This window comes from Choristoneura fumiferana, chromosome 19 (assembly GCF_025370935.1).
Source record: "Choristoneura fumiferana chromosome 19, NRCan_CFum_1, whole genome shotgun sequence".
Taxonomy (NCBI): Eukaryota; Metazoa; Arthropoda; class Insecta; order Lepidoptera; family Tortricidae; genus Choristoneura; species Choristoneura fumiferana.
In genome coordinates, this window is record NC_133490.1 from 5771930 (window position 1) to 5794874 (window position 22945).

The window sequence follows — 22945 nt, forward strand, 5'->3', positions numbered from 1 at the left end:
TATTATATATTTTTCCAGCTATGTCAGTGTCTGCAAAATAAAAGGTACCTAGTAAGTGAACAATTGTTTCCACTGTTGCTATTTAATTTCCTCTCAATCGAAGTGAAAAGCAGTGTAAAACTCGAGTATTAAACCTATTTTCCCCTCGACGCGTCTATCCACGCCGTGTACGCCTCGGGTGAAGTAGCTCGTTTTATACTCTTGTTGTACCTACAATCTATTATTTATTGCACTTTTATGACCCTAAAAAAATGTGTCAGCCAATTTTCAAATCTCTAACTACTACATACCTAGTCGTAGTTTATAAAACCCTCTGTCGTTTCCATTGCTAATGACGTAAAATCAAAGATGCAACTATTGATTGGAACCTCCGTACATTGAGGGTAGTTGAGTGAGGAGGGGTTTTTTTTTTCAAGACTGGGGCATCTTAAAACAAAAATCTGAGACGAAAAAGCTCACTAAGCGACTAGTGTTGTTTAAACCGCATAGTTTTTTTTAATCGTTGCTTGCTTGATGGCGTCACAGCGATCTAGGTCACCGCACATTCAGCCATCATCAAGTATTTATAAACTTTTCTATTACTTCCGAGAAAGTTGGCGCTCACCTTGTAGATTACACTACAATTTACAATTTACAATTGTGGACCTGTAATTATGTCAAATACGATACTGAGGACGAACTTGGACAATTTATTAATACGTACCGATTTATTAAACTAGGAAACTCATATTCAAAATTGATTTCCTTTCTTTTTTGGTTAATTGGTAACCTAGACGTCGGCAATACTTTTATTTTCCTTTTCCTTAGAAAGAAGTGACCATATCTACTTACTCGGGCAACTTCCTCGGTTTCCTTTCGCGAGCAGCCTCTCCAGTCTGATTTAAAATTAAAACTCTTGAAAATCTATCTCTTTTTTCGTAGCAGCTATCCTCTATATCACTAGAACTGGCCGGTTATAACTATAACCGTCCTAACTTTTTCCATTCAACTTCCCCGTTTTTAAATAAATCCCGCTCCATTTTCAAAAATAGAACACGTTTCCATTCTTAAATATAGTACTCGTTTACTTCTAATTGGCCGGTAGCAATGATCACGATTGGCAGCGTCCCAGACTGCGCTATCCGAAACGTTTCGTACAACTTGGTTATCCTCTCCTGCTCACACAGCCAGGAAAGCTGTTATGTTAGGGTGCGATAGGAAGAGCGAGTTATAACAGAGTAGTGTGTACTTATAGAGATACGTAATTTGCGGTATGACCCGGTGACGAGGTCAAAGTTCAACTTTCAAATGCGGAATGTTACGGAGATACAGTTAAAAGTGGTTTAGTTTGCGTTTGGATTGATTCCAAAAATGTTAAGTAATAGACAACAAGCCTATAAAGATGGCTACACACTGACAATATAAGTCCAGTAACTGTGGTCTTATATATTTTTTTTTCTCATCACACTTGCTCGTAAACAGTGTCGTAACATTCGGGCTACCTTGGTTACAACCTCCCAAATAAAACCCTTGTTCTTTTCATGAAACCCAAGGTCGGTAAATGAGTCATTGCGCGTACTAATTTTCTTGTCATGAAAGCCCAAGGTCGGTAAATGAGTCATTGCCCATACTAATACTCCTGCGCACGCTACTGCATGTTGCGGGGGTTGAGGGCGGGGGGGGCTGGCGCTGCCAAGAGCGCAGGCAGCGGTATCGGCAATTTTTGTAAAAATATTAGTTTTTCTTTTACAAATATACAATTTCACTCGCAAATGTGATGAAAAACATTGTATGGCGTACGGGCGGTACTAGAATTACGAACATCGGCTCATTAAAGCCCTCAGTCTTACTCTCGTTCGTAATTCCTTATTTACCGCCCTTAAGACACAATGTACTATTTCTAATCAATAATGCTAGATTGGATATTGTTAATACAATTTTAGCTTCGGTATATCGTATATTCCTATAACTGTTGCTTGTAATGTTATTGACAACTCTTGGTAAAACAGATACATGTAAGGACTGTATGGAAGAGGGAACGCCAAAATCACACGGCACTCCGGCACGTATTGTAGGGTACTCCAGCTAATGCTTTGACTCGTTATATGGCTGGGATTCGCTAGCTCAGACATTTTTTAAATTTTTTTACAGGACCCATAAAGGAAGCTAAGTTTATGCAAGATATGCGTGTTCACGCACTTCCTCCACTTCCGCACTGTAAGAACACACACAAATCACACAAACCCATCTGTCACCACCACCACACTACACTGAACGCGTTTCGAACTCAACCTGAAATCATCTTCAGAGCAACACAGCCGTACACCATGCCAGATTCTAGTTACCTGTATGCCAAATTTCATGCAAATCCGTTGGGTACTTTTCGCGTGAAAGAGTAAGAAACATCCAAACGTACATCCATCCATACAAACTTTCGTATTTATAATATTAGAAAGAAGTAAGACTACGTAATAAAGATAAAAAATCTCTAGTTCTTTTGTAGCAAAGTTTTAGTTTGGAAAGCACGCCTAAAGGCGTCCCATGTAATCATTGGCCCCCTCCGTTCTAACTCCACTTACGTTTTGTACTAAAGACTTGTCGATCACTAATTAAGTTGAAGCTGCTTCTTCAGAAACTGGGTAAGGGTGAGAGCATAGAGTTAGCGGAAGCATTAGCGGACGATGCAGCGAGTTAACCAAAGTTGAGATACGTCGAATATAAATCTTGACTAATAAACTCCTTATACTATAGTGGCTCTGTGTGTCTTGGCATAGGTAAGTAGCTTAAAACACAGTTAACATTCACCGTCATGGTTTCTTACATTTTGTTTTTTTTTCCGGAAAATGGATCTTCAAAAAATCATATAAAGTTAATTATCAAACCTACTCACAAAATTTCACGAGAATCGGTTGAGAAATGCAAACAGAATAATATTATTATTATTTTGAATTAGTTCATTGCATTTGTTTTGAAATATCCTAATTGGTAAAAAAATATTCGTATGTTTTGCTAAGTATTTCTACTTCATTTCTAACTCTACAGTGGTAAGTTGCACTGGACAGTAGAGCTTTGCCATTTTTATTAAAAAATATCAGAAAAACGACCAGTATTAAATTATCTAAATAGTATCATAATATGGTGTTCAACTTCACTATAACATTTAATTGGCATAATGCTGCATTCATAATTTTTAGACTGGACATACAATACAATACAAATATTCTTTCTTTATAGTATAGTGTAATCGATTCTACGCTTGAATCTGAAAAAACTACTTTCATTTAATTAACATCTTGTATAAGATTAATCAAATTGGCCAAGACTGGTTCGAAGAACGGTGGGCAGACCGCCGGTCCGTGGTCGGATGACATCTGGCAGGCGGTTAGTATACTGTGGTTGAGACTAGCACAGGACCGGGCAAAGTGGCGTGAAAATGTAGAGGCCTTTACCCGGCAGTGGGTGGATGTGGGCTGATTTGATTGATGATTGATAAGATTAATAAGGCTAATCGCTTCCGCTGGCACTTTTACCCTACCCGAACTACCCCAGAACTAGTGAAATAGGTTAACACGAGAGCTACAAGATGGTCGAACAATTTGAGTGCTCTGTCTTACCGAACAATATTGTTTTCCAGTTTGGAAGTTAGTTTGTACGGTTATTGTAAAGCGTTGAACGCTTGTCTAATGGGCTGTAGTTTGGAGGAGGTTTCGTAGTTTGTTAAATGGTTGTGATGGTTTTGATTGTGTGCGTATAAAGGTAACATTTAGTTTTTAACTTGGTTACCAAAATGAGGGAGGTTCTTCAATTGAGATGTGTATTTTTTTAGTACCTTACGTAAAGAGGTTTTTCCGAACCGGTGGTCCAAAAAAACATCCGCAGGAGCACATTATAAGTCAAGTTAACTTTGTTGTCCATCTGTCTGTACGTCTGTCAAGACCCTTTCTTTTAGCGTTTTTTTTTTTATGTCGAGCTAAGTTAGGAAGAAACGCGATTGATTTAGTAAAAATAAGACCTATCCAATATAACGAATGTGATCAAATGCAATTGTGTGTAATTAATATGGTGCAGAATCGCGAATAGTAAGAAACAATAATGGCATAAGCGTCGAATAATCCATTTCCCTGTCATAGAAACTTGAAATTTGATATGAATGTTACCAGTTAGCACAATCAATAGGGAAAATATGAAAATCAGAATTTTCTCTCAGTCTAGTCATTCGTCTGTCTACGTATGTCAGTAATCATCTAAAATAACCCCACACTGCGTACATTTTATTCAGGAAAGGGGCTCTGCGTGGCTTTGCTAACACTAGGTATTAATAGACACCTAAAATTTGTACTGAACCATTGGTCCACAGATCTGACTCGCACTTGGCCATTTTTGGTTTTTATAAGCACCACAAATCCTACTAGCTGAATGCAAAAAAAAGATTGCTTTGCCAATACAATTTATTTCATATTTCAAACCCACTTGACTTTAGAAAGAAACTCATTAAAATCGCTCCATTGATCGCCACAGGCGCGAAAACGGCCATTGAGGGTGAAAATGGACATTTCCACGCAAAAAAACTATAGCCAGTTTTCATATCGACTTTACTATCAGTTCTACGGCTGGGACCGTCAATACATTAATCTAGAATGGCCGTACATTTCTAAATAAAGAAAACCGGCCAAGAGCGTGTCGGACACGCCCAGGATGGGGTTCCGTAGCCGTTACAAAAACTTATACTATCCCTATTAGGACGTCTTGTAGGGGCTTAAACTGACATTTCTTTCTTGTATGGGTCTGACAGGACTTAAGACCACTTGAACCTAGATTAAAAAGCCTGCAAGTGGACGTAAAACAAGTACTTACTATTTTTCTAAGGATTTTGTATTTTATGTTGAAGTTTTCAATTTTACTCTTAAACTTTCTACTAATGATTCTCAAGCAAACTTAACCAACAGTTTAGCACCCTTAGGGGCTGTTTCACCATCCATTGATTAGTGTAAGTTTTCGGTTACAAAATACGTCACGATCGCGTTCGCGTTAAAATCACAATTTGTATGGAAACACGAACATCGCAAACGTTTCGCTAGAGGCGCTGTTCGTGTTTCCATACAAATTGAGATTTTAACGCGAACGCGATCGAGACGTATTTTGTAAGCGAAAACTTACACTAAGGGTACTGGTGGTCTGTCGCCGGGCGCACGGTGTACGAGTACCTACATTTCATTTAACTTTAACGTCAATAACTGGATCTACCCGATATGAATTTTGTTATTGGTGCAACAATCACCCACTTTTAAATTTATTTCGAAATTTGTTTTGTTTGTCTGTTATTATGTGCAAAATAATGCTCACGTTCGCTATGTATATTTAAGGCATGATTATTTTTGAGTCTCATTAAATTAAATGTCAAATTTGTTTTGAGAAAATAAATTTCTTTAATCTGAGCTTTTAGAGTGACGCTCGACTTTAAGAAAAATTTGCAACTTAAAGTTGAATTTTCGTAAACGAATCACTGTATCAAAAGATCGCCTTCACGACCCCAAATTATTTCAAAAAAGCTACCTACCCATCGATACCCCATACTATGAGTTTACACGAGAAAAAAAATCACGTCCATGGAGGTATTTACCCTGAATTTTTTTTCTAAGCTAAGCCGGTGGGACGGACAGACATGATGAATTGACGAAACTATAAGCGTGTTTTTGCCACTTTGTCTACGGAACCCTAAAAAGCAGTAATAACACCGATTGGCTATACGTCACAACCCTAGGCCCAATCTCGATGGTAGCACGAACCCGTGCGTGTCGCCGACTCTTTGTTCTGAGAGCTTGCACGGAAAAAAGGCAACGTAAACATTTTCTTGGCCCTTAAAAGAACGTCTTAAAGTCTACTATACGTAGCCGCTCACTAACCGCAATGCGGTAATACTATGGTATGACAGAAACTTTAATGGGCAAGTAAAAATTAAGGGAGAAATCGGTTAGTACATGTAAGCAAAAATTTGTGTAAGTTAGAGGCAAGGAATAATAATGTGGGCGGTAATGTGGGTGTTAATCGTTTAAAGACACGGATAAAAGCAGTAACTATTATTTTATACGAACTTACTTGACGGTTATTTTGTATGGAAACCTTATTTTACAGTCGAGTTCATAAACTGTAAGCAAAAATTTAATCCAAAATATCTGAACAGGACTCTATTGTTAACGACGTAACTAGAAGCGTGTTCAGATATTTTTGATCAAATTTTTGCTCACAAGCTTATGAACTCGTCTGTACTTAGGTAAGTAAGAGAATGACGTAGGTATGTATTGATTACGTACAGTCATAAGAAACTGAATCACGTACCAGGCGAATTAATAATTATGCGAAATAACGTTATGCCAATTTCAATTAGGACAATTCATTTATGCGAATTAATATAGACCCGGAAACGCAACCTTAAGTCGCCTATTGCTTACCTAGTAATTAGTTATCTGTACATAATTATGTAGGCACCTATTTTCTGCATTGTTGATATATATACCTATGCATTGTTTATGTGTATACTTTCAATAGGCACTAAATACGTTTACCTTCAAGCTTAACCTCATGATTTCCAATACGTCAAAATCAGGCAAACCAAACGTTACAAAATGGCCATTTTTATCTATCCAACTAACTCGGCCTGCCCGTTTAAAAGAGGATCAAAAATTAATTAGAATCGTTCATTAGCACCTCGCCAAGCGTCCGGGTTCGAAATTGGCGATTAAAAACCCTGCCAGCGATGGTCGGGGCCCTAATTATTGCTGGGTTCCGTGAAATGTAGCCCTATGCAGCCGATGTACAACACTGGAAGGGTTTAACAAGCTAGGACTGGATTTAACAGGATTTGCCAGTAGTGGGTAGAAACAAAGGTTAATTCGGGTATACAGTAAGTTTTAATAAATAAAATTTAATCCAGATAACGCACGTGTTAAATCGAGTTTAGCTTGACATGTTTCGAGCTAAATCGTAACGCTTCTTCGTAAGGAGCAACGCGCCTTTGCGGCTGCTGCAACACGAGCACCGCCGAGTCGCGTTACTCCTACAGGAAGGGCTACGAATTAGCCCGAAACAATGTCGAGCTAAACTTGATTTAACACGTAAGTTATCCGGATAATTTTGATTTAATATGAGTGAGTCTCACGGTAGTTTCATCTTCAAAAAAGTTTTAATAAATTAAATTTCATGCGGCCATGTTAAAACACAGGCTTTCGTGCCTAAGATACCACGTTAACAAAATACCACATTTTTCAAAACACTACATTAGGTACCTATTTACCCAGTGAAGTAGCTGGGTAACCAAAGGCCCTGGGGCAAAAAATAAACCAGGGCCCCAACTAAACTATTTAAAATCGTTTGTTCCGTATTCGTCGTGTTCCGAATTCGACGTACTCCAGATTTGTCATTATGGTTTGTAAGTCAGAGTCCGAGGGGCCCCCTGAGGTTGAGGGCCCCGGGGCACTGCCCCGTCTTGCCCTCCAATAGCTAAACTACTGTATTTACCACATATTCTCATTGCCCCACATTACAAAATCGAAGATTACCTACTCACGGAAATGTTTTTTTAGGTGAATCTCTGATTTTGGGCATCTGGTATAATTAGAATGTAATAAATAAATAGGTAACGTCATTTTAGGCACAAACGAATACAGGGTATTAAGTATTGGTGGACTGAAACCGTAAAGAAACTCGCTTACACGCAAACAAAACCGCATCGAAATCTATCTATTCGTTTGAGAGCTTCGATGCCACAGACAGACAAACATTGGCGTCAAACTTACATATAACACCCCTCTTCTTGCATCAGGGGTTAAAAAGAGCCATGGTTTAAATCCTGCCTCTTCCAGCACACAACATCAACTGTTATCAAAAGATATGCCCCAAATCAATTTTATTAACCATCTGGTTCGATTTCGGTAATTGAATGGAATTCCTGTACTTTTTAATTTAATAATTTGCTATCGAGGCTGCGGTATTACCTCAATAAATCTGTATATTGATGATTTATTCCAACCTGGTTTGTACATACATACATGAGATACCATACCAAGATAAGTCTTAGTGTTTTCATGCCATTATAATTAAAGATGCTGGGGTAGTGACCAGTACTCAAAGCTCTACCTTACACTGGGACTGTTGGTTCTATGTATACCACATTCATCATCATCATCATCATATCAACCATAAGACGTCCACTGTTAGACATAAGCCTCCCCCATAGACCTCTAGTCGCCTCGGTTGGATGCAGCCTGCATCGACCGTGAACCTGCGGCTTCAACCAGGTCATCCGTCTATCTCGTTGTTGGATTTTGGCCCCAACGGAACGAGGGTTATTGATATAGCCAAGCAAATTAGGTAACCAGCTCATTGCAGTGGCAATGGGCAGGCCATATAATATGGCACCGAAAACAGATGGCCTAACGAGCCGAAAAGTATACATTGCGACAAACGAATTCTTTCCAATCTTTCCAGATGAAGTCGCGGGCAATAGCTTATTGTGCTCAATAAACTAATTTTAACTAACCTATAATACAAAAAAAAACATCCTACTGTCAAAAACGAATAAACTATCAAGTTTTTTTCGTAAATAATATTCAAATTTGGAGAGGGGCAGTTTCACCACCCATTGATTAATTTTATTTGACGGATAAATGTGATGCCGTCTCCGTCTATTCGAACAAAACAAACAAAGACGGCATCACATTTATCCGTCAAATAAATTTAATCAATGGATGGATCTCCAATCAGATTTCTGTTACTAGAATAAACAGTTTCGTGGTGTCATCAGCCCGAAGATTGCTGGTTTAGAACGCCAATGGATTTGCTCCAAAGACGAGCGTTTACCAGTGAATGAACATCGTTTCGTGGTGTGGTTGGCGAAAAATGGTAGGTGAAGGAATAAAAGTAGCGCTATTAATTGAATAACGGATGGCATTCCTTTTCGCTCGACGCCATTCGAACTTTTATAAGTTAAGGGGATGCGATGCATTCGGCTGAAAGAAATAGAGAAATTGAAACATTTTTATTAAAAAGAAAGAATAAATACAAATGAACATCGAATAGGGCAAACCTTGGCTTATCGGTGATACTTGGTAATTCGGTGATACAGTATCACTGATACTGCTTTATTATCTTATAAAATCGATAAATCGATGGCTGCTGTCAGTTTTGATGCTCGCAAATCTTAAATCCGGTTTGCCAGCGATTTAATTGCTTGCATTTCACTATTGTGAGCTCAACATAAGATAATAACGCAGTATCACCGAATTACCAAGTATCACCGATAAGCCAAGGTTTGCTCTACTTAGTATAATTACCTACTTACTTACTGCTTGTTTCTCGTTTTTCTTTCGTCATATTGTATTGTATTTTATAACTCTTTTTTTGTACATGAGCACAAGAAATTAACAGTTAATAAAAGAAAAAGACATACAAAAGCGAGTTTATCCCTTACAGGGATCTCTTCCAGTTAACTTTTAAGGGATTGATAGGACATCAGTAACAAGAACACGCTACAATGGGTAGATAAAAAAGGACCGAAAAATTTAAGTTTTTCATCCACTGTGCTAAAAAATGTAGGATGGTAGAATTTAACCAAGCGGTCAATTACCGATTCTGAATCTAGGAAAAAATCATAGGATGGTATTAATTAGTGTTAATCAATCGGTCAAAACACCAGTCCCGATGCTGAATCAGATTATAGTTCCCTTCCGTTGTTGGTGATGATAGTCGGAGGGTAATGATGTTTAAGCAAGTGGTCAAAACGCTAATTTCTAGCCGGACTGTCTAATAAAATAGCTAACAACATTCCCTTAACACGAGCTGTTTACATATGCATGGGCGCGAAATTGGAAGCCAATTGCGTGGCACACTCATTCCGTTTCTATATCACCGTGGATGTGTAGAATCATCACGTGTCTGGGACGTTTGCTAACTTCATTGGGAATGGACATACAATGCATGTAGGTAATGATTGCCATAAATAATTTATTGATATTGTTTTTACTGGGTGGTAGAAAAATCGTAGAGTGCCATCGAAGGTGTATCGAAAATTTTACTTTACTTGTAGGGGGATTTCTTTAAACTTTTACTCGTAACTAATTAGCCAAGCAAGCGCAAAGTGCGAGCAAAAATTTCGTATGGTTGTCCGATGTTCTCTTCAGGTCACATTTCGCGATAGAGTCTCATCAAATTTGTTAGCAGGTTAATCATACATAAATCATTTATTTGCATAAAAACATGGTACATATTTTGTGGTAAGAAAGAACGAGAGTTTCACATGTTTTTGTCACTATGTGATGTACAAATTTTAGTTTACAAATAAGGATATGTTTTAATATTTAATTAATCTAATTATTAAAGTTTAAGTTACACTGTCATCATCATCATCATCATCCCAGCCTATATACGTCCCACTGCAGGGTTTCCCACGCGGGCCCAGTGCGGATTGGGAACTTCACACGCACCGTTGAATTGCTTCGCAGGTTTGTTGTGCAGGTTTCCTCACGATGTTTTCCTTCACCGTAAAGCTCGTGGTAAATTTCAAATGTAATTCCGCACATGAATTTCGAAAAACTCAGAGGTGCGAGCCGGGGTTTGAACCCACGATCCTCTGCTTGAGAGGCCATAGGTCAAACCACTCGGCCACCACGGCTCAGCAAGCAAGTTACACTGTAAGTAGGTACAATTATATTATTATGTTCTAGATAAATAGTTAACTACTTATAAATTATATTGTGTATGCCAAAATAATAAAATAATAAAGAATGAATTTCAACACACAATGATTTCAAAATTAAACAATTTTAGTAACCACGCCCAATTTGGTTACGCTTTAAAAATCAACGAGTTCAACTAGTTTTCGACTAAAAAGGGCACGGATTTAGGTTCGCTACAAGACAAATCTCGTTAATCAAGTCAATTCAGAGAAAAATATTGTTAAAATTTGACTAAATGACCAGTAGTGAATGTATTTTTAATATCATATTAAATTATTGCAGGTGGTAGGACCTAGTGCAAGGTCCGCCCGGATTGCTACCACCATCTTGCTCGCTAATCCTGCCGTGAAGCAGCAGTGCTTGCACTGTTGTGTTTCGGCGTGGAGAGTAAGACAGCCGGTGAAATTACTGGCACTTGAGGTATCCCATCTTAGGCCTCTAGGTTGGCAACGCATCTGCAATACCCCTGCTGTTGCAGATGTTTATGGGCGATGGTGATCTCTTACCATCAGGAGACCCACTTGCTCGTTTGCCATCCAGTCGTATAAAAAAAATGATATTGTAACGGATAACTCACGTCTTAAAACGTGTTTAGCGTAACTCGTGCTGCGTCATCGGTTGGTGTGAACGTGCATTTACGGATCGATGTTGTTAGTGTTGTGTGCTACCCTACATTAGACATTGACAATAAAAATGACGATAAAAATGCGGGTAGTTGTGCGCCGGTGGCGGCCGAGTAGCGGGCTCCTATAAAGAAGGGCTACGAAATAGCCCGAAATATGTCGAGGTAAACTCGATTTAAGACGTGAGTTATTCTCACGGTAGTTTCATGTATTAATAATATCGTCTATATGAAAGAACAAAAAACATTTATTGCCCATTAAAAAAAAACATATTCGTGAGACATATACATTCAGCTATATATGGCAAAAGGTTCAGGCTCCGCATGTGCGGTGAGAACTATGCTTCACCGCGCTGATTTTCAGCCTGCACCTCTACACAGCGTACATTACACGAGACGAGTGCCACTTGTCCCATGGGACTACTGGGACGTAATCGTCTCAGTTGTCCCATCAATGGGACAACTCAATGGGACTAGTGGGATAGACGGCTCAAATGGAACTCATAATGGGTGCGATCACAGTAGGACACTTTTTAGAAAAAAATGTGCGGTATGGTTATTATTGAAATTAAATGTTTTATAACAGGACTTGACTTAAATAGTTAGTTGACAAGGTGAAGCTATCAAACGCATGCAAAAAAAAACATTCTATCGATAGTTACTGAAAAAGAGAAAACAAATATATATAAATTTTAAATTTTGGAACATAGCCCACATATCATATATCGTCAAAGCCTATAAATCAAATAAAGACCTTGTTGTATTTAGCAGGCTGTCAGCAATAATGCCATTAGTTTATTAAAACACTAAGCCTTGGGGATAAAATGTAACTGCGTTTAAACCTCAATTAAATAACAAACAGAACAATTGAAATGGTAATGTTAATTTGGCACCGAATTGTAATGTTATATTGTTATGAGAGAGCGTTATCATTCCAAATACGGCAGCAGCAGTCGGAGAGGATGGCAATGAATTTATATAGATTTAATTACTCTGTGATTTGCTCTAACTTCACTCGCTGAAATGAAAATTATTCTGTAAGCAACTGCGTACTCGTAAAGGTGCAAAATCCTGAAATAAATTATATTTATAGCTGGATTTTTAAAGGAGTTTCTCATTTAAAACCAATTTAAAAAACTGATTATAAAATCTCAGTAAATAGGTCTTGCCACAAGTTCCAAAAATTATGGATTTGTGGGTAAAATCTGGAGCCGTTTCTTTTTCAGAGAACTCATAAAATCAGGAGAAATTATATCCTTAGGCAATTCACAGTTATGAAGTCCTACCCTATATTAATACTTGTCAGTTACTTATCTACCAAATTTAATTATAGTTAAGAACTAGATCTTCACATTTACATATCTTCACATTCTAAGTTAGGTTTTTTCTTTTAAATGTAGGTAGCTAAGTGTGTTTTTCTAGGATCTCAATTTTAAATTCTTAAGACTTTATTTTCTTATTGCTCTTTGTTTTGGATTGACGAATGCCATTTATATGTGCGATTCACTATTTTTGAAACCTTCTTTTATTTTACACGCAAAGATTAGTTTTTGCTGCAATATACCTAATATAAGTTTTAAAAATAAATTTAATAAACGTACCTAGGACCTGCTTTACGCTCAATTGAACTTTGTCAAACCTTTTTTGATTTAATGCGCATATGCAAGTGCCTTTAATAGTACATTGTGTCTTAAGGGCGGTAAATAAGGAATTACGAACGAGAGTCTATTAGAAGCCCGAAGTCGAAGACTGAGGGCTTTAATGAGTCGATGTTCGTAATTCTAGTACCGCCCGTGTGACATACAATGTTTTTCATCAAATATAATTGTTCCAAATATTGGCGATACCTTAGGCTTTGCTCTTGGCAGCGCCGCTCTCTACCTCCCTCAGCATGCGCCGCAACGTGCGTGTGCATGTAGACCATGTAGTCCTGCAGCAGGAGCAGGAGCGCGCGCACGCGGCACGGCGCAGCACCATCAGTACGACTCATGCACTGACTCATTTACCGACCTTGGGCTTCATGACAAGAAAATTAGTACGCGCAATGACTCATTTACCGACCACGGGTTTCATGAGAAGCACATTAAGGTCGAGGGTTTTATTTGGGTGGTTGCAACCAAGGTACCCTGCATGTTACGACACTGTTTACGAGCAAGTGTGATGAAAAAAAAATAATTTGACGCAATGAAGATTATTTCTTTTCTAATTTCTTTTTTTTTGTTATTTAGCTACGAAGGCATATCTTTTTAAGTTAAGACTGTTTTAGATTTTGTTTGCTTTGTGAAATTGTGCATTCTTTTCATAATATATTTACAGGTGGTGTACCTTGTGCAAGGTCCGCCCGGATTGCTACCACCATCTTGCTTGCTAATCCTGCCGTGAAGCAGCAGTGCCTGTTGAGAGTAAGACAGCTGTTACTGGCACTTGAGGTATCCGTCTTAAGGCAACGCATCTGCAATACCCCTGGTGTTGCAGATGTTTATGGGTGGTGGTGATCTCTTACTATCAGGAGACCCACTTGCTCGTTTTCCATCCAGTCGAATAAAATATATATATTTTTATAATCTTAATGAATTATAAGTTCTGGCAACAAAAACCTAACTTTAATTCCACTGTTATTTAACAACTCAGCTTTCTACTTTCTCACATTTCTAAAAATCGAACCAGCCCCAAATAGCACTAGATTTTGATACAGACTCGCAGTCTAGCAATAACTAATGCTCTTTCCGGACCCAACTTTGGACTGTTCCAGGTCACAAGTTACTATCGCAGTTTCCTTTTCAACCAAAACTTTGGTTATAAACGCGGACTATCGCGTACACGATTACATTAGTTTCAAATGACAAGTATAGATGGCGTTAGTGCTATTGTTAATTTGAAGATTATGTTTGCAATATACAAGGGTATAAGGGCGTCTTTGTTTGAGTTTCTAATCTGGAATAGACCGCTTTTACATGATAAGATCGCCTATTGTCTACCCTGACTTTTCTATTCGCTAACTCACTGTGATTTGTGATTAATTGAATTAAGAATATTTGTGTCGTTTATGTTATTGTAAACTAATCTTGCCCGTGGTTTTGGTCTCGTAAAATACTAAGAATTTACTTACTCTCTGTCCCTTGTGAATTTTTAAGTTTCTATTTTAGTCTATATATATAAATTTTCAGATTTAGCTCAACTGTCTTTAATAGTGCGTTTTCTGTCAGTCAATACATACTAATATTATAAATGCGAAAGTGTGTGTTTGTATGTTTGTCCATCTTTCACGTCGAAACGGAGCGACGGATCGACGTGATTTTTGGCATGGAGATAGTTTATGGGCCAGAGAGTGACATAGGCTACTTTTTATCCCGGAAAAATGCACAGTTCCCGAGGGAACAGCGCGCGATAACCGAATTCCACGCGAGCGAAGCCCCTTGCAAAAGCTAGTCAGTATATAGATATTTATGCTGAAAAAAATTAAAACGTTTCTGAAGCCAAGGAAAAATAAAATAAAGTGCTATTTCCATATATATTTTTTTAATTTATTCATATACTCTAAGACTTAAAGCAATATAGAGTTGTGTTCTAGTTAGCTTATCAGACAGTTTAGACATGATTATTCATTGTAATAATGTCAAAAAACCGCACAATGAAACTTAGACTGACAGATGTCAAACGTGACCTACTGGACCTACTTCAGACAAAGTCGTATTAGCTTAACAATTAACGCTAGTGTTTGTAGATATCTACCAACGTATTGCCACCTTCGAAGCCCTAACGAATGATTAGTAGTCCGAAAGGGAGGGTCCATTTGCATAGGCAAATATTGGGGCATGTTTGCTTCGCTACCATTGGGGCAACTCAGTTCGTTAGGGCCCAAGTTGCAGCGTGAAGCAAAAACTATTCGGTTGTTTAAGCAAAAATCAAGAGTCCCAATGCCAATATTATGAGGACGTTGCGTAAAATAATTTACTTTTACTGCTAAGAGATGGCGTGATTTTTAAATTAGGGTTTTTGTGACAGGCTCGTTAGTGTTAGTGACGTGATGTCCGTTTTACAGCTGTGACATTTGAGTCACGTTTATGATGGTATATAATCAAATTAGCTTTTGGCCGCGACTTCGGCTGCGTGGGATTCGGTTATCGCGCGCTGTCCCCTCGGGAACTGTGCATATTTCGGGGATAAAAAGTAGCCTATGTCAGTCTCTGGCCCATAAACTATCTCTATGACAAAAATCACGTCAATCCGTCGCTCCGTTTCGACCTGAAAGACGGACAACATACAAACACACACTTTCACATTTTATAATATTAGTACGGATGAGCCAATCGCAAGCTAGATTTAAACGTCAAACGAACTTTACGATACTAACGCCATCTAGCGCTATATCGCCTAACAAAAAAACCCTCATTACTACTTTTATTGTTAGCGATACTTAATTCGTACCAGTGATCTTGTGACTAGAGAACGTGAGTACGAAATTGGACTCGCACCTCTGAGTTTTTCGGTAGGTCAAATCTTGTTTGTAAGCAATTTGAAGCAATTCGATGGTGTTTGAAACTGCCATGTCTATATTGGGCTCACGTAAGAACTACCACCAGAAGTCCTCATTCTGAGAGGAGGCTTCTGCCCACCCGTGGGACCTATATAGGTCCGAATTTTCAATAAAGCGCTTCAAATTCTAGTGTTTCATAGAACAAAAGGCCATTTTCCTGCCAAAATACGTGTAGGCGCCGCCATTGTTTACTCTCAGTTTTAATTAACGGCCCGATGATTTATTTCATATCGAGATTATTTTACGCAGTAATATAATATCGAGCCTTTACATTATCGCTGGATGCAAGGTCCTATTTACAATTATTACTTTATTTGTCGACCGGATGGCTAAGTGGTTAGAGAACCTGACTACGAAGCTTGAGGTCCTGGGTTCGAATCCCGCCGGGCAGATATTGTGTGAATAACACGAATGTTTGTTCTCGGGTCTTGGATGTTTAATATGTATTTAAGTATGTATTTATCTATATAAGTATGTTTATCCGTTGCCTAGTATCCATAGTACAAGCTTTGCTTAGTTTGGGACTAGGTCAATTGGTGTCAAGTGTCCCATGATATTTATTATTTTATTATTATTTATTTATTTAAAGTCATAAGGGTTAACAAAATCATGCAAGTTAATTTTCAACCACACATTGAAAGCATTGAACGTACCCGGTACAAACGCTGATTTGAACTCTATTATTTTGCTGCCATGCACTCTCCTGCACTCTAATTGGCCATGAATCACCGTTTCTCTATCGACAAGCGGCCTAAGACCTTTCAAACTCTGTACGAGTTCATTCTCAACATATTATGTTTTAAGTTAAAAGGCTACCGGCCGAATAGCTGTTAATGCTTTGGTTACAATATTTCCGCTTAGCGATTGTTCTGAATATTTTTTTCTAAAAACCCAGACGTTCACCTGGTTTGGATCCCACGATCTCTGGTTCAGAAGCCAGTGTTCAGAATACAATTATTATTTATTATTATGTTTATGTTGTTTGCTTTGTTTACTATAATTTATTTCTTTAAATAGTCAATACCCTAATACCTATCATTATCGACTCAGATATAAACGTCCTTAAGTTACAATAAACTCAAATTAAACGCTCAGAATGGTCGATTACTATCGATCCCGTACAAATGTACATTATTTAATTGCAGACACTCGACGTTGATTGGCCGTGAGCTGAGTGTCCCTGAAACTTGGTGTTGATACACAAGCGTTATAATTTCTTACTTTGTGCTCACTGAAAGACCGTTAGATTGGAACAGATGTAGAGCTTGTCTACATGACGCGAGTTCGCGCGTTTCGAGTCGTGCAATCGTGTGATGCTACTAATTCCTACTAGAAACCCATACATTCTATTCACATACACTAACGCATTTTACCGCTCACGAGAGACTCATATATTCCATCCACATGCATTCGCGCATTTTGCCGCTCGACAGATAGGGACTAGAGACCGATACCGTCCACATGCACTCGCACCTTGTGCCACTCATGAGATACATAATAATATACTCCTTGACATACATGAGATATTGCCGACCTCTCTGCGATAAGCTGTAAAAGCCATCAGAGCCTTGCTGGGCGCTCATTTCGTCTGTCAACCTCTTTCCAGTAAGTTGTAAAAGCCATCAGAAACTTGCTGAGCGGCCTTCTGGCAGGTCGTCTGCTCTCCTTTACGCTAGAAGGCCTACGCTAGCTGGCGCATGTGTACGGAGCGGGCGCACGCCTATGTGTGCGGTTGTAGCTAAAATCCGTCGCACGCGACGCGTGCCGTGCAGTTATCGCTGCTCATACTATTTTCCAGTAGGCGTCCACCCGCCCCATGCAAACTGCGTCAGCTAGCGCCATCTCTCTGGTATTTGTAAAAGCCATCAGTACCACTACCATGAGTTTACAGTGACCGTACTCGATAGCGACGGCGTAAATTATTTGTAGAGGCGCTGTACAATTCTCCATACAAATAATTTACGCCGTCGCTATCGAGTACGGTTACTGTAAACTCATGGTAGTGGTACAGAGCCTTGCTGAGCGGAACGTCTGGTAGCTCGCCCTCTCCCCAATAAGCTGTTAAAGCCATCCACGCCACTAACAGTAACAGTTTATCTGGAAAAAAAAGATAGGATATAAATTCTACTTACGTAAGCTTAATGTTTTAATGTTTATTTGGGCAAAAACGGTACATTATTCTTAAACCTAAACGTAATTATGTAGTTACCTACTATTCGCATTAACCAATGAAGCTGCCACCAGTTACAAAATAATTAAAAGCGTTAATTAACATTAAAATAACGGAAACGGAAATTTGAAGTTTTAAAAGTTAAATTTAATGCGTGATGTGACATGAGTATTTGCGGCCCTGCCAGTCATGATCAACACTGTACCAAAAAGCCTTCAAAAAGCACTAAATTTTAATGTTAAGTTTTGCATCAAACGATGAAGATTAAATATTTTTTGCCTGAAACACAGGGAATCCTAGTTCAGGTTTTAGTTCTTAGTTAAAAATGATGTAAACTGAGTTTTTGAATACATTATTATTAAATAAAGATGCCAATTTATGACAGAAGTGTCACATCTTTGATGTAAAAAGATAGAATAAAGTGTTAATTTTGACACTACAGATTTTTTCTTTTTCATCTGTTTTTAGTCTTTGGATATACATAGTTACTTAAATACGTAGTTGCCAGGGTTTCAAGAAATATTCCAGTTAAGGTGTCACTGTGTACAGCAAATTTCTTTGATTGAGCGCCCGTTCCATTAATCAAACGTATTGCATTCGCAGGAATTGCAAATTTTTAAACAAGTCCCTATCAAATGAATATATCGCTAAAGTCGAACTTTCAAGTTGACATACACGTCTATTGGCATTATTGTTTTATGACATGCAAACTGCTATCAACTTTAGGGTGGTAGACCACATATTTGGCTGATGGTACAGTCACCAATACAAACGGGCAACAAGGTATATACACCCATACACTTCAATCGCAGCTGGCGTGCAGTTCTGCAGACTGCAGTGAAACTGCAATTAAGAACGTGTGGGCTGTCGACAGTTACGTTGCAGTTTGAATAAAGTCCATTTACTGGCCCTTACATGTCATACACTTTTATTCCAGTTTAATAAACTGGAAAAAAATCGATACACATTTTGGGACCCTTGTAGAATTACAGCATGTCTAAAAATAACCTTTTCACCCCTAGCAGGATCAGATAGTGTCGTTAATAAATCAAAAAATTACCGTTGCAGGTTTTGATTGATTATCATAATGATTGTTTTGGGCCTCGATCTATGATAAGACTTTAATGTGGAACTGGCGTGTGCTTTCTGACACCATGGATTGATATACAAGTACTATAAAGGGGTATTTGACCGGTGTAAGTTTGATTTTGATTGTAATCTGGATAAGAAATAGGTCAAGTCTTGCTTTAACAGTCATCTTTACAGTTAACTGACGCCTACTTAAGCATATAGTTATGTACATACTTAGTGCTTATTACACGCGTAATCGCTCGCGTGATTCGTTATTATTACATTATTGAAACGAAACATATAGGTACAGTCACCAGCACCAATATCTGACACAACAAGCGTGCATAAATATCTGATACGACTCTATTTCTAGGGCCGGAAGGACGTGGCAGATATTTTTGCACGCTCGGCTGTGGCAGATATTAATGCGTCTATCCTCTGTCAAGATTCTGAATATGAAATACTCAAGTCTCTTTACCCTTGGAACGGACAAAAATCGAACTCCTAAGTCAACGTACCTAATCACGTGATTACGTTACCATTGAAGTTCGATTTTTTGTCTGGACCGTATCAATTTATTACGTAATCAATATACCAAAAACCAATAAGTTACTTTCGGTTGTCGTAGAAACTTGAAATTTTCTATGAAGGTAGCCCTTTTAAAATTTGGCATACCTACTTACGTAAGTCTAGTGACAGTGCAGTAATGTAATACTAAATTCTGATAAAATAAAATAAATAAAAATCATTTATTTCAGACAATTAAATCCATAATTTGTTAGTGACAAGGTTGACTTATAATACTATGTTAGTTAATCCGGCCAGGATCATCTCTACAGAACGGAACGTTCAACTTGAAACTTGCTACTGGCAAGGGTATGTAGTTTATATGAATGCAAGTTATGAAAGTTTTAATAGAACTTTATTGAACAAAATAACCTTTAACCTCACAATGTTATGAAGTCAATAATGCATTCTAATACCTACAATGAACATTCATTTTTTTATGTAACGTATTTAAGAGTACATCTAAAATCAAATATAACAGAACTATCTAGCTGAGGAGCGCAGTACCCGACCTCCATTAAGGTTATTAGATTTATACGACCTAGGATAGGATTTATTTGTACAAGTACGGTCAGGCAATAATATCTGATAGGGCAAAACCACAGACGAAATAAAAAGAGAAGTGCTATTTAATTTCCTTGCAATGGTAAAGAGTAAATCTCGAGAAGTAAACCCATTTTCCCCTCGACGTGTCTATCCACTCTCGCTGTAACGGCTCGGGTGGCTATAATAACGTCTCTGGTAGAATGGCTCGATTTATGCTCTTGTTGCACAATTTACTATTTCATTAGCACGGCAAATGCTGACTGCGATAGGGTTCTACTGAGCATCACTTACAAACTTGTCCAGGTATAGTCAAACACAGCAAATATTCAACGAACTCAATGTCACTGCCCTTTAAAACCAGCGCGTTTTTTAATCTACCCCCATTTATGAATATTTCGTTTTTAAGTACAGATGGAACTAAAGGATTCTCTCTGTAGCTTAATCCATTATAAAACGGGGCTTGGCGAAAAGGTCAAGCTCTGTTAGAGAGGGATGGCTGCATGTAGTACCCACGTGTGGGACAGAGACAGAAGCGTTAGCACATCATTTACACATCAGGTGACCGGCTTTGCGAGGCTGGCTGACTTTCATTCCGTTGAAATTGCGACTCAACGAAGTGTATGGAGAGGTTATTACCATACCCTACTACTATTGTAAATGTGTAAGTTTGTGAGTGCGTGCGTGTGTTTGTTACTACTTCACGCTAAAGCGGCTGATTGGCTGAAATTCGGATACTTAGCTGAACTTCAGGAATAACACATAAACTATATTTTTCCCAAAATCATCGCCTAATCCATGTAAAATACCAAACGTGGGAAACTCCCGAAATTGTCACTTCAAATATCAATATCTCAAAAAAAACTGGACCTATTTTTATTAAACATAGCGAAGAACCACCGGAAAAACCAACTGTTTCAGAGCTACTATGCCACAGACACACAAACAGACAGACGTTGGCGTCGAACTTATTACACCCCTCTTTTTGCGTTGGTGGTTAAAAACGGCTTAACCACCTTGCTCAGAATACCGTAGGTGGCCTACCTACCACCTTACCTACCTGGTACCTTAGGCGGTATTATCATCTCTATACATTCCGCGTAAAGGAGCGGTGTGCTCAAAAGGCGTCTCCGGGTCTACGGACACTCATACACTATTCAAAGCCTCCCTACACTTGGCACTAATTCTCTACGAAATATCACTTTGCCAACTGTAAACTAAACTAACAGGGCATAGAAAACTTTCGCCTGTATATTTACGACTGTCCGACTCGAAGTTATTTTTTGCACTTCATTAAAGCACTATACGTATAATTATCGACGCGTCCCGGCTTCGCGCGGGTGTGGTTTTTGGGAAAGGGAAGTGAAAAATATGAAGTGCCTTTTATTATAGGTAGAGCTTCTTTTTCTCTTTTTTTTAGGGTTCCGTACCTCGAAAGGAAAAAACGGAACCCTTATAAAATCACTTTGTTGTCCGTCCGTCCGTCTGTCAAGACCCTTTTTCTCAGGAACGCGTGGAGGTATCAAGCTGAAATTTATATCAAATACTCAGGTCTACTGTCCCTTGGAGCTGTGAAAAAGCCGTTTATGCCGCAAATTTCCGCAAATTTTCAAAACTCGCAAGGGAATCAAAATCTATAGGGTACTTCCGGTGAACTCAGAACCTTGAAATTTGGTACGAAGCAACGTCTTATAGCACAGATAAAGGGGAAATTGCGAAAACCGTAAATTTGTAGTTACATCACATAATATAATTATTTTTAATAATTTTAAAGTTACTACCTACAGGTTTGTACGGAACCCTCGGTGCACGAGTCCGACTCGCACTTGGCTGGTTTTATTCTTTTTTGTATTCAAAATGGCACCCGCACGAAGCCGTGGCAAGCTGGTTAACTGAAGACAGAAATAACTTACATAATTTTACATAAACTTGAGAAAACTATCTGAAGTAAATAACACGCGTCTTGTGATTCGTAATTAAACAATGTTGACGGCATGATGTAACAGCTACAGAGTATGTAAATTTTACAGATACTGTAGCGCGATTAGGGCTGCCAATTCAACAACTGTATTAAATGGCACATTACAAATATAATGTGACTTAATTTATTCATCATCATCATCATATCAGCCGTAGGACGTCCTCATAGAACTCCAGTTGCTTTGGTTGGGGCGGCCTGCATCCACCGTGAACACGCGGCTTTAACCAGATAATCCGTTCATCTCATTGGTGGACGTCCTACGCTGCGCTTGCTAATCCGTGGTCTTCATTCGAGAACTCTTCGCCTTCGGCTAAAACGACCATCTATTCCCCGAGCTTTATTTTTTTATTTTTTTTATTCGACTGGATGGCGAACGAGCAAGTGGGTCTCCTGATGGTAATAGATCATCACCGCCCATAAACATCTGCAACACTAGGGGTATTGCAGATGCGTTGCCAACCTAGAAGCCTAAGATGGGATAACTCAAGTGCCAGTAATTTCACCGGCTGTCTTACTCTCCACGCCGAAACACAACAGTGCAAGCACTGCTGCTTCACGGCAGGATTAGCGAGCAAGATGGTGGTAGCAATCCAGGCGGACCTTGCACAAGGTCCTACCGCCTGCAATAATGGCCGCCTATTGCGGACCTCTATGTATAACTTGTCTCTACTGTTTACTGCAATAAAGAGTTATTGTATTGTATTGTAGTAATGGCTGCCCATGGCCACTTCAATAAGCTACGCTT

General features: G+C 38.7%; 1 protein-coding gene across 4 annotated transcripts in view; it reads left to right on the top strand.

Annotated features, from left to right (window-relative positions):
- The window catches only part of Gfrl (Glial cell line-derived neurotrophic family receptor-like), a 305325-nt gene that overhangs the window by 155818 nt on the left and 126562 nt on the right, over nucleotides 1-22945 (top strand). The gene's annotated exons all lie outside the window — the stretch shown is intronic.